Raw genomic sequence first — 14,448 nt, forward strand, 5'->3', positions numbered from 1 at the left:
TTGACAATAAAGGCATCTCATCTCATCACATTTTATTATATTTTATTGCAGCTAACATCAAATGAAGTCTCTTTAGGGTGCGACTTTCCACAAAGATTATTTGAGCGCTAAAAATGATTTCTCGATCCAGTTTAATGATTCAAATTATGTCCTTGATGGCACAGCATAGCTTTAATGTATGAAGATTTTGCGAAAAATTGCTCTCGAACGATATTTACGAAGTTGTGTCTTTTAACCCGATCCACCACAGAGAGCCATTGGGAGAAGCAAGTGGATAAGTTGAGCCCATTCCTCATTCTAAACACAACTGTGTGCAAACCCTCCCAGCGTCTATTTATTCATCACTCATGTATCTAACCTAATGCTGCTCATTAATGGCTGACAGTACGCTACGTATTTGTACCTGTCTGATTTAGGATGCATCAAGCTGCCAGTTTACATCAACTCAATAATTAACCAGCCAGATACACATACTATACACACACACACACGCTTATAAGAAATCCCGCTACGCCCTCAGACGAACCATCAACAGGCAAGCGTCAGCACAGGACTAAGATTGAATCCTACTACACCGGCTCTGACGCTCGTCGGATGAGGCAGGGCTTGAAAAATGTTACGGACTACAAAGGGAAGCCCAGCCGTGAGCTGCCCAGTGACGCGAGCCTACCAGATGAGCTAAATGCCATTTATGCTCACTTCGAGGCAAGCAACACTGAAGCATGCATGAGAGCATCAGCTGTTCCAGATGACTGTATGATCACGCGCTCCGTAGTCGATGTGAGCAAGACCATTAAACAGGTCAACATTCACAAAGCCGCGGGGCTAGACGGATTACCAGGACGCGTACTCAAAGCATGCGTGGACCAACTGGCAAGTGTCTTCACTGACATTTTCAACCTCTCCCTGACCGAATCTGTAATACCTACATGTTTCAAACAGACCACCGTAGTCCCTGTGCCCAAGAAAACCCCAACAGATCCACAGATGACGCAATCTCAATCGCATTCCACACTTCCCTTTCCCACCTGGACAAAAGAAACACCTATGTGAAACACCTATGTCATTGACTACAGCTCAGCGTTCAACACCATAGTGCCCACAAAGCTCATCACTAAGCTAAGGACCCTGGGACTAAACACCCCCCTCTGCAACAGGATCCTGGACTATCTGACGGGCTTCCTCCAATTGGTAAGGGTAGGCAACAACACACCTGCCACACTGATCCTCATAACTGGTGCCCCCCAGGGGTGTGTGTTTAGTCTCCTCCTGTACTTCCGGTTTACCCACGACTGCGTGGCCAAGCACGACTCCAACACCATAATTAAGTTTGCTGACGACGCAACAGTGGTAGGCTGAAAACCGACAACGATGAAACAGCCTATAGGGAGGAGGTCAGAGACCTGGCAGTGTGGTACCAGGACAACAACCTCTCCATCAGTGTGAGCAAGACAAAGGAGCTGATCGTGGACTATAGGAAAAGGAGGGCCGAACAGACCCCCATTAACATTGACATGGCTGAAGTGGAGCAGGTAGAGAGCTTCAAGTTCCTTGGTGTCCACATCACCAACGAACTACCATGGTCCAAACACACCAAGACAGTCGTGAAGAGGGCACGACAACACCTTTTCCCTCTCAGGAGACTGAAAAGATTTGGCATGGGTCACCAGATCCTCAAAAAGCTCTATAGCTGCACCATCGAGAGCATCCTGACCAGTTGCATCACCTCCTGGTATGGCAACTGCTCGGCATCTTACCATAAGGCCCTACAGAGGGTAGTGCGTAAGGCCCAGTACATCACTGGGGCCAAGCTTCCTGACATCCAGGACCTATATATATATTTTTTTTTTCATCCAGGACCTATATACTAGGCGGTGTCAGAGGAAGGCGCCCCCTTTGTTTTTACACTGCTGCTACTCGCTGTTTATTATGTAGGCATAGTCACTTTACAAATTACCTAATCTTATTTTTTTTACTTCAGTTTATTTAGTAAATCTTTTCCTAACTCTATTTCTTGAAATGCATTGTTGATTAAGGGCTTGTAAGTAATCATTTCACATTAATGTCTACACCTGTTGTATTCGGTGCATGTGACAAATAAAATTTAATTTGACTTTGACACACACACACACACACGCACGCACGCACGCACACACACACACACACACACACACACACACACACACACACACACACACACACACACACACACACACACACACACACACACACACACACACACACACACTTTGTCCAGCAGCAGACACAGTAACAGGCATTTCACACAGTTCTGCCCCCGCTGATGCCTAGATATCTTTTGACAATGCACATAAACACATTGCTGGTGCTTTCAAGCGGAAACCTGCCCCAAATCAAAAGCCGACAAGGAAAACTCAAGCAAATGTTAGCTCTTCAAAGATCCCATTAGATTATTTGTCAAAACAGTAATGCAGCTGTGGTGCTACAAATGTGCACAAGTGTGCACGAAATTTGAGAGAAAAAGCTGTTTGTGCGTATGGAACATTTCTGGGATCTTTTATTTCAGCTCATGAAACATTGGAACAACACTTTACATGTTGAATTCATTTTTTATACATTTCAGTCAATTATAAGCTTGTATCAGTTTCTAAGTTCTTAAGATGTTCAAGTTATTTTGAAATAATTTGAGTGACATTGCAGCTTGAGCAGCAAACAACATTAACCTCAAGAGGTATACACATCAAAGTGTCTGAAATGACACTAATGACAATAAGTGTCATTGGTCTATTGACCCTGTGTGAGCAAGCATACGCCTTTCCCATAGCTTACAGTCATCTTTTTTGGAAGATGGTCATATCATGAGAGAAACGGCAAAAAAATATATAATTTATCTGGAATGGCAAAGATACATATTACAATGGTAATAATAAGCTAGAGGAGATAAGATAATTACATTTCTTTGAAGTTATAACCCTAGGGATGAGAGATTAACACTATTCAGCTCCACTGTTAAAATGTGATCTATCTCTGAATTAAGGAGTGGGACTATGACAAGGTCACAGAAGTTCACAGAGGGTCACAGAGGGCCAAAGCCCAGAGAACACTGAGGTAACTGCCAAGGCTCTGTGGGTGGATAGAACAAAGATGGACGAGAGAAGTTCAGTCGGCCATCTTGCCAATATAATATATAATCTTTGGTTTCATTGACCCTCTCCTTTAACTGCCCCTAATGTTGTTGTTTAGCTACAACTTCCAAGTCCGTTGGGGAAGGTGTAGAATCATTGATGTACAACTAGTATTCCATGCCAAATAATAGACGATGCAAAAAAAACACTCTCTCTCTCTGCAAGCAAAGAATGTTTGTGGAGCATGTGCATGATGTCTCTACAGATGTGTACAACATGAGACCTTAGTGTATGCCTTTGGCTTATTGTACACTGAAGCTGCACCTTCCCTGACCCACATTAGCACTTGTATGCATGACGCTGAAACACCTTTCAGTAGAAGGTTTACTTTGAGGTGAAAGCAGACACGATGCAGGGGTCTCAGCCACACTTACTGACGTTGTGTTAGGTAAGGTTCCCACGTAAACACTTGCGTAAATCTTATGCAACATATTCAGCCCATGTAAACTCCTCTTATTGTTAACTATCTGTTCATTTATTTACTGCACATCACAATTCTTTAAAAGACATAGGCAATTATTCTGCGAAGCAAAGTTGTTGCTGATTATGCATTTTCAGGACTTCTGAGTTTGTTTTATAGCATCTCAACAGTTTTCCTCATTGGATGGTCTTGTTTGTGTATATTTTTCCTTATCTCATTAGGCCTGAACACTGATGATGCCTGAAGTCACTATTATTATTGTATCTCTGATTAGACGCTCTAAAATGGAAAATTGGGTCTATGGGATATGTTCCTCTCTCTCTCTCTGAAACTCCTTAATCATTTGTTTAAGCCATGTGAATGTACCGTGATGAAAGACCGTCCCTTTGGTTTATGCAACCTGACATTCACAAGCTATTCACAATCAATCATCTCTTTTCATTTACTCTATTTGCCAATCAACAGCTCACAAGCTAAAACAAAGATGCCATCAGTAGTTTTGGAACCATTTTGTGAGACCCCTCGCGTGCAAATAGATGCAAAGTCATAGGTAAAACACGTGCTTTTGGTGTGGAGAGAAATACAGAGCTTTCAATCTCCTTACCAAAAACAAATATGCCCTTTTCAAAGTCATTTTTAATTCAGCCCTGAATAAATAATCAGCAGTTCAATCAGATCAGTTCTTAATGAATAGCTGACCTGTGCGCTTTGCAATCTGTACAACCTGATTAATGACTTACCAGTAAGATAGATACGGACTAAGCAAAATGGAGTAACATCGAATGAACATATGTCTTTACAGACACACAGAAGGAGGAGCTAAGTGAAGGCAGATGGTAGGAAGAAGAGAGAGCAGTTGAGGATGTAAGGAGTTTTGCAAGAGCAGAGAAATACAGCCATGTATTGATGCTTTGCTAACACAGCTATGGTTGGCAATAAACCCACAATAACCCACAAGGACATATGGACCATATAATTAGAAATCTAATTACATGATATGGACCTTACCCAATATATGTGTAATATGAGGGAGAAGTATATGGATACAGAAATGTTTCTCTACAGCTTCCATTTGCCCGGAATCCAAATACCTAAGTCACAGTCTTACTAAGGGGCTTTAGTAAATGTATCTGACTTAGGAGAAGGCTGGTTAGCCTAGTTTTTCCTCCGGAAAAAGAAAATTGAATTCCACATTGATGGTATATTCAAGGCTTAACAGTATTCTCAAGGCCGTTACTAGTTTCTTTTGCACTGAAGCACACAGTAGAAAGGCAACTGCCAACTTCTCAGTAAACAGCACAAGTATATTCTAACAGCAGTCTCACATTTCTACCTCCTAGACACATGGCTGCAAGGGGACTTCAGACAAGTGCAATGGTACTGCAACAACAACAGGGGGCAGGCTTTCTCACAAAGCCTCTGATAAATGTCAATCATCTTTTTTTATCTCCAACATGTTTGTGGTACAGAATGATTCCTTTAGGCCTATGTGTGAACCCTTCATGGTTTATCAGCTAGCGGGACACATTGTACCAAAATGAACGAATGGTAAAAATAAACGCAATTGCACATTAGATTATGCATTCTCAGAAGGATCATATCGATCCAATTTGATTAATCGCATACACATATTTTACAGATGTTATTGCAGGTGCAGCAAATGTTTGTAGCTCTAACGTTGCAGTAATACCAAAACAATACAAAATAATACACACAAATCCCCAAAAATTCAAATAATGAATATCAGAAAGAGTCTGGAATATAAAATTACAGTATATGTATATGATGGTGTGTATAGACATTATGGACAATATATATATAGAAAAGGTGTGTACAGCAGTAGTTATTTTAAGCAATAAGGAAGTCAAACGTTTTCTGTAAGTCTTCACAAGGTTTTCACACACTGTTGCTGGTATTTTGGCCCATTCCTCCATGCAGATCTCCTTTAGAGCAGTGATGTTTTGGGGCTGTTGCTGGGCAACACGGACTTTCAACTCCCTCCAAAGATTTTCTATGGGGTTGAGATCTGGAGACTGGCTAGGCCACTCCAGGACCTTGAAATGCTTCTTACGAAGCCACTCCTTCGTTGCCCGGGCGGTGTGTTTGTCATGCTGAAAGACCCAGCCATGTTTCATCTTCAATGCCCTTGCTGATGGAAGGAGGTTTTCACTCAAAATCTCACGATACATGGCCCCATTCATTCTTTCCTTTACACGGATCAGTCGTCCTGGTCCCTTTGCAGAAAAACAGCCCCAAAGCATGATGCTTCCACCCCCATGCTTCACAGTAGTTATGGTGTTCTTTGGATGCATCTCAGCATTCTTTGTCCTCCAAACACGACGAGTTGAGTTTTTACCAAAAAGTTATATTTTGGTTTCATCTGACCATATGACATTCTCCCAATCTTCTTCTGGATCATCCAAATGCTCTCTAGAAAACTTCAGACAGGCCTGGACATGTACTGGCTTAAGCAGGGGGACACGTCTGGCACTGCAGGATTTGAGTCCCTGGCGGAGTAGTGTGTATGTCTTCCATTTCCTAATATTTGCTCCCACAGTTGATTTCTTCAAACCAGGCTGCTTACCTATTGCAGATTCAGTCTTCCCAGCCTGGTGCAGGTCTACATTTTTTTTCTGGTGTCCTTTGAGAGCACTTTGGTCTTGACCATAGTGGAGTTTGGAGTGTGACTGTTTGAGGTTGTGGACAGGTGTCTTTTATACTGACAACAAGTTCAAACAGGTGCCATTAATAAAGGTAACGAGTGGAGGAAAGAGGAGCCTTTTAAAGAAGAAGTTACAGGTCTGTGAGAGCCAGAAATCTTGCTTGTTTGTAGGTGACCAAATACTTATTTTCCACCATAATTTGCAAATAAATTCATAAAAAGATCCTACAATGTGTGAGCCTAGTATGATGTTATTTGTTGCTTTCTGCATTATTTTTTACTAAACAGCATGTTCTAAATAGTACTGTTCCACATTTTGTTGTGTTACAGCCTGAATTCAAAATGGATTAAATACATTTGTTTTCTTACCCATTTACACACAATACCCCATAATGACAAAGCGAAAACATGTTTTTCGAAATGATTGCACATTTACTGAAAATGAAATACTGAAACATCTAACTATTCACAACCATGAGTCAATACATGTTAGAATCACTTTTCAGCTGTGAGTCTTTCTGGGTAAGTCTCTAAGAGTTTTGCACACCTGGATTGTACAATATTTGCACATTATTATTAAAACAATTGCCATTTTCAAGTCTTGCCATAGGTTTTCCAGTCGATTTAAGTCAAAACTATAAACTATGCCACTCAGGGACATTCAATGTAATATTGGTAAGAAACTCCAGTGTACATGTGGCCTTGTGTTTTAGGTTATTATCCTACTGAAAGGCAGACTGAAGCAGGTTTTCCACTAGGATTTTGCCTGTGCTAAGCTCTATTGAATGTATTTTTATCTTAAAAAGAACTCCCGAGGCCTTGTCGATGACAAACCTGCCCATAACATGATGCAGCAACCACCATGCTTAAAACATATGAAGAGTGGTACTCAGTGATATAGTGGGGCGGCAGGGTAGCGTAGTGGTTAGAGTGTTGCACTAGCAGCCAAAAGGTTGCAAGTTCAAATCCCCAAGCTGACAAGGTACAAATCTGTCTTTATGCAGGTAACCCACTGTTCCTAGGCTGTTGTTGAAAATAAGAATTTGTTCTTAACTGACTTGCCTTTTTAAATAAATGAGGTTGAAGGAGTTGTCTGCAGAGCTCTGAGACGGTATTGTGTTGAGGCACAGATCTGGGAAAGGGTATCAAAAAATGTCTACAGTATTGAATGTCCCCAAGAACACATCGGCCTCCATCATTCTTAAGTGGAAAAGTTTGGAACCACCAAGATTCTTCCGAGAGCTGGCCTCCTGGCCAAACTTAGCACTAGGGGGAGAAGGGCCTTGGTCAGGGAGGTGATAGAGCTCCAGAGTTCCTATGTAAAGATGGAAGAACCTTCCAGAAGGACAACCATCTCTGCAGCACTCCACCAATCCAATGAGACCTTTATGGTAGAGTGGACAGAAGGAATCCACTACTCAGTAAAAGACAGCCCGCTTGGAATTTGCCAAAAGGCACCTAAAGACTCTCAGACCATGAGAAACAAGATTCTCTGGCATTATGAAACCAACATTGAACTTTTTGGACTGAATGCCAAGCATCACGTCTGCAGGAAACCTGGCATCATCCCTAAGGTGAAAAAATGGTGGTGGCAGCAACATGCAATGTTTTTCAGGGACTGGGAGTCTAGTCAGGATCGAACGGAGCAAGGTACAGCGAGATCACTGATGAAAACCTGCTCCAGAGCGCTCAGAACCTCAGACTGGGGTGAAGGTTCAACTTCTAACAGGACAACGACCCTAAGCACACATCCAAGACAACGCAAAAGCGGCTCTGGGGCAAGTCTCTGAATGTCCTTGAGTCGCCCAGCCAGAGCCCGGACTTGAACCTGATTGAACATCTCTGGAGAGACCTGACAATGGCCCCCCTTCAATAATTTTGCACGCCCAATTTTTCAGTTTTTGATTTGTTAAAAAAGTTTGAAATATCCAATAAATGTTGTTCCACTTCATGATTGTGTCCCACTTGTTGTTGATTCTTCACAAAAAAATACAGTTTTATATCTTTATGTTTGAAGCCTGAAATGTGGCAAAAGGTCGCAAAGTTCAAGGGGGCCGAATACTTTCGCAAGGCACTCTATATACTAGTAGTACTATTAGCACACAGAATACAGTAAATAACTGTTAGGCAAGCCAGATTTTGGACACGGTCAGTGACATGAGGACGAGGCTGGATTGTAATAGGGGTGTGGTGAGGGCTAGACTACCACAGTAGTTGATTAATTAACATCACAGAGACTCCTGGCATTTGGTGATGACTGATCGCTTCTATTGATCAGTGAAAGAATCCTCATAGGTAGTCAATTAACAACACTCTCTCTCTTCTGTTCTCTCCCTCTCTCTTTCATGCAACACACACTGATGTGCTGCTGTGGTTGCCATAGCACCCTCAGGGTTCTATTTCCGTCTGGCGTTAAGGCGGCGCTAGTGTCAAATGCACACTTTCTGGCAAACAGACTGTAAAAGCCAATGCTCTGCTATGTCTTATATCAGTTTGCTTGCACTGAAATGGGAGGGGTGGAAATATTTGAGCTGTGTTCTTATAAAACGTGTGAGAATGTGTCAATTTCAAGCAGCACAACTGGTAACGCAATTGGTTATGGCATCGATTTTGTCAGTGGAGGCTCATGGTAGCCTAATTAGTAGCCTATAATCAATGTTTTATTCAAATATAACGAGCAGTAAAACAGTCAACAGACATTGCAATTTTATCTTTTTAGTGGACATTATTTTTGTCCATGCAGCTTCTGTGAAAAGTTTGGACTCATTTGACCTCTGTGCAAAGCCCATTGAGTGAAAGGGGTCATTGACTGTATGAAGATTTTTTAGGAACATCAAATTATTACAATAAAGTGCTTGTCGTTTTTCTGTGATAATTTAGTAAAAAAAATGCTTCTTCTACTTTTATCTTTTAGACCTAACTGTCTAATTGTGGTGATTCCGATCAATGTCCTTTGTGCTGAATCTGCTTGTAGCATTGGCTATTTGCCTGTTCGTTTGTTTATAGGCGCCAAAAAGAGCAAAAAAAACAAGAGAAAAGTAAATAGAGTGTGCAACAGGTTCAAACACTCACTCAACAGTCATGGTTAAATAAGGCGATACCACAGTACACCGTTTGTTAACCAGTCTCAACATTAACAGTAAAGAGAAGACTCTGGAGGGCTGACCTTCTAAGCAAAGTTGCAAAGAAAAAGCCATATCTCAGACAGGCCAATAAAAGGAAGAGACTAAGATGGTCAAAATAACACACACAAAGCACAGAAGAAGATTGGAAAAATGTGTTATGGACAGACAAATCTAAGTTTGAGGTGTTCGGATCACAAAGAAGAACATTCGTGAGAAGCAGAAAAAATGAAAAGATGCTGGAGGAGTACTTGATGACATCTGTCAAGCATGGTGGAGGCAATGTGAAGGTCTGGGGGTGCTTTGGTGGTGGTAAAGTAGGATCTCTGTACAGGGTAAAAGGGATCTTGAAGAAGGAAGGCTATCACTCCATTTTGCAACGCCATGCCATACCCTGTGGACGGCACTTAATTTAAGCCAATTTCCTACTACAACAGGACAATGGCACCAGTGGGTCAGAGGTTTACATATACTGAGTTGACTGTGCCTTTAAACAGCTTGGAAAATTCCAGAAAATGATGTAATGGCTTTAGAAGCTTCTGATAGGCTAATTGACATCATTTGAGTCAATTGCAGGTGTACCTGTGGATGTATTTCAAGGCCCCCCTTCAAACTCAGTGCCTCTTGCTTGACATCACGGGAAAATCAACCAAGACCTCTGAAAAGAAATTGTAGACCTCCACAAGTCTGGTTCATCCTTGGGAGCAATTTCCAAATGCCTGAAGGTACCACGTTCATCTGTACAACCAATAGTAGGCAAGTATAAACACCATGGGACCACGCAGAAGTCATACCGCTCAGGAAGGAGATGCGTTCTGTCTCCTAAGAGATGAACGTACTTTGGTGTGAGAAGTGCAAATCAATCCCAGAACAACAGCAAAGGACCCTGTGAAGATGCTGGAGGAAACAAGTACAAAGTATCTATATCCACAGTAAAACGAGTCCTATTTTGACATAACCTGAAAGGCCACTCAGCAAGGAATGAATGAAACAAAAATAGAACTGTTTGGTCATAATGACCATTGTTATGTTTGAAGGAAAAAGGAGGAGGCTTGCAAGCCGAAGAACACCATCCTAACCGTGAAGCACGGGGGTGGCTGCATCAGGTTGTGGTGGTGCTTTGCTGCAGGAGGGGCTGGTGCACTTCACAAAATAGATGGCATCATGAGGTAGGAAAAATATGTGGATATATTGAAGAAACATCTCAAGACATCAGTCAAGAAGTTAAAGCTTGTTCGCAAATAGGTCTTCCAAATGGACAATGACCCCAAGCATACTTCCAAAGTTGTGGCAAAATGGCTAAGTTAAGGACAACAAAGTCAAGCTATTGGAGTGGCCATCTCAATGCACTGACCTCAATCCTATAGAAAATGTGTTGGCAGAATTGAAAAAGCGTGTGCGAGCAAGGAGGACTACAAACCTGACTCAGTTACACCAAACAACAGGAACACTTTCCTAATATTGGGTTGCACCCCCGCCTAACTTCCCTACAAGCTCATCATCATGTTGATTCATTAACAGTGCAGAATATAATGTAACAGTCTCCTGATTTTTGGTTATTTGTCTATTTGTATTGTTTTTGTGAGACATTCTACTTCACTGTTAGTAGCATATGTGCAACTGCTATAACACCTGCAAATCTGTGTAAGTAACCAATTTAATTTGCAAAGTACTTTTCCAGTGTAGCTACATAGAACACTAACTGTCAATCAACGTGACTAAACCTTTAAAGGTGTCAAATACAATACCAACTCTGTCTGCTAGATGGTAGCAGAGTGAACAGACTGTGACTTGGGTATCTGAGGTCCTTGAAGATCTTCTTGGCCTTTCCTTGACACCAAGTGCTATAAATGTCCTGGAGGGCAAGCATCGTGCCCCCAGTGAAGTGTTTAGCTGACCACACCACCCTCTGGAGAGCCATTCGGTTGAGGGGGCTGCAGTTGCTTTACCAGGCGGTCATGCAGCCCGACAGAATGCTCTCAAAGATGCATCTGTAAAAGTTCTTGGGGATCTTAGGGGCCATGCCACATTTCTTCAACAGCCTGAGGTTGTAGAGGCGCTGTTGATCCTTCTTTACCACGGTGTCATTGTTAGTGTGAGCACACTGAAAACATGAGTGTTGACAAGAATGAGGCTCTCTCCCTATTACCTATTGTTGCTGCAGTGAGGAATTACCAGATACTTTTTTATAACTTATCTACAGGTGATGGTTGTCTGGAGCTCAAAAAGCAGAAATAGCAGTATGCAAATTGGGGAGCCAAATGAATGGTTCTTTAATAGATGCAATACGGTTCGCGACGTTCACCAAAATATCTGTTCAAAGAGTTGTTTGTTTGCGATCGACCCATCAATACTGCTGTATGAAAATAAAAGTGTCAAGAGTCAGTGTAATCTGGTATATAAAATCAAAACCTTTCCTGTTCATAACCTATGGCAGAGAACAACATTATGTGTGTGATGATGTTCCTGTAACTTCTGTGAAGTAGTGATGGGCATTCAGATCCTTTTCAGTGAGCCAGTATCATTTGTCTCTGCTCACCTAAAAGAGCTGTTCATGTGGCTCCCAAACAGCTCTTTATTCAGTAGGGCATAAAAATGTACCTAGATCCATGAAACCATTGCAAATATTGAATATGAGGCATTAAAAGTAGCCTACCATTATGTCAGATTGTGGAATGTGAGTTCAAATACATTTTATTTGGACCCAATTACACATTTTTTTAACACTGCAAAAATGAGCGTGGACCAGATTGCGGCGCTCTCCTCCCTATTTATTATTCCTGCAGTGAGGATTCACCAACTTCAGAGAGTGTGAGTTTGTTGTGCATGGCCCGTTGCAATGTGGCCCTTTATCTACTTCCCCAGAGTCAGATGAACTCATGGATACCATTTGTGTGTCTCTGTATCCAGTATGAAGGAAGTTAGAGGTTGTTTTGTGAGCCATTGCTAACTTGTGTTAGCACAATGACTGGAGGTCTATGGGTATCTGCTAGCAGATATCCATAGACTTCTAGTCATTGTGCTAACGCTAGTTAGCAATTGAGCTAGTGATAGTCAGCAACTTCCTTAAAACTGGACGCAGAGACATAGAAATTATATCAAAGAGTTCATCTGACTCTGGGGAAGTTGATAATGGGCCTCATTGCTAAAATCCCAAAGTATCCCTTTAAATGAAATCTCCACCCACCTGGGCACCGGGCTATGCAAAAATGAACACGTCCAATGATTTTATAACATATCTGTAGATAACCGGTATTTGGAACTCAAAAAGCAGAATATTAGGCCTAGTATGCAAATTAACGGCTCTTTCACCCTTCGTTTGCAAACCCATTACTTTTAGGATACCCTCTCTCCTCATTGAGGGAGAGCTGCTTGTCCAGGTCAACTTTAGCTCGGCCATATACCCTGACATATGAGTTTATGGACATTTTGTCCTGTGTTTGAAGCACTTTGCCTTTGTCCTGGAGTCAGGGGTACACACAATGCCATCGGGGGTACGCCAAATAGAAATGTGATTCACATTTTCGAACAGTACATTTAGATTTTCCAACGGGGCCATACATTTAGGTAATGATTTTTTCTCACCTGGGTAGCCTTGTTTCTCTACCAAAAATAAAATCTAGTGTTCAGCAAAATAACAACACAATGTCAAATACAGGTAGCCTAGGCAAATAATTAACATCCAATCACATTAACTCTTACTCTCTTGCGGGAAATTCCATTAACGTCCATATGTAGCCAAACGTAGCTGCTGCTCATTCCGTTTGCTCGAAAATTAATAAATGGTTAAAAAAAAGTAAGAGCAAGGCCCACCTTCCATAGACCGACATACCAGCTCTACTGGTAGTACTGCTACTACCAGCAGTATTACACCTGCACTGTTTCACAACGCATCAGTGACATGGCAGGAGATGTTTTGAAACAATTACTGCTTCACATACAAGCCAGTAAATTCTATTCTACTCTATACTGAAGTATATGTGGGCTCCAGTGCCTTGCCTGTACTGGTCTTCACGGACCATAATCCTTTGCTATTTTTGAAGCAAATGTACAATCAGAATCACTGCCTTATGCAGTGGGCTCTGATTGTACAAGGATACAATGTACAGATTCACTATGTGAAGGGTTCGACGAATGTGATCGCCGATGCGCTGCCATGTGTTTAGTAACTGAGGATGCGTGTTGGGTTTTGTTGTTGCAAACTGGGAGTTTGCAGGTTTTGGGGTTGGCGTGATACGCTCCCCAGTTTCTGTGTTGTTGTGGGTTTGTATGTATGTGTATGTATTTCAGGAAATGGCTTCCTGGATTCCCCAAGCAGCTGATTGGTCGGCCCCATGGCAGATTGGAGCTGACGCTGTCCTCTCGTTAAGGGATAGAGCTGTCTTCAATTGCAGACTCCTTCTCCAGCTGTATAAAAGCCAGTGTTCCTTTGTTCAGGGAGAGAGCTTATTGGTATGTCCTGTGTTGGTTGTTGCGCAGAGAGCGCGGCTTGGATGTCCTATGTTGGTTGTTACTCAGAGACAGGTTTTGTGAAGTATTTTGTAGCAGGTCCTGCAGCCGTGTATGCCGAAACAATTGTTTTGATTATTGAAATTGTTTACTTACGGCTGTAATTATTCTGTTTTTGTTCCCAGGGGGAAGGGGAAGGCACCTTGGGAGTGCTTAGGCAAGAGGCCTGCGGGCATACATATACCTGTAGTATGTACTCTGTCTATGCACACTCAGTAAGAACTGGGCGGACCATCCCCTGTATTTTGGTTAGTGCGCCAGTCGGTGCTAGTTAAATAAGTTGTGGGTGGGTAGGTAGGAGAGGGGGCTCTTTAACTTTAACTTTCTTTGCTTTGGTTCCGTCCAGCCCCTTTCTCCCAAAATTACTGAGTGAATGAATAAATTCTCTCTTAATGGTAAAATTCTCTGCCTTTGTCATCCTTACCCGCACCTGCAATCCCATACCTCTTTCACTTAACGGGGAGTTGAGAGTAGCAGGGTGTTGCGTTCCCTCCTGCGTAACAGCATTACAGCTGGATGAGTCAACAGACATGGCGATTCTGGTACAGCTTCTGGTATATGTCCGTTACG

Source organism: Oncorhynchus masou, chromosome 23 (genome assembly GCF_036934945.1).
Source record: "Oncorhynchus masou masou isolate Uvic2021 chromosome 23, UVic_Omas_1.1, whole genome shotgun sequence".
Lineage (NCBI taxonomy): Eukaryota > Metazoa > Chordata > Actinopteri > Salmoniformes > Salmonidae > Oncorhynchus > Oncorhynchus masou.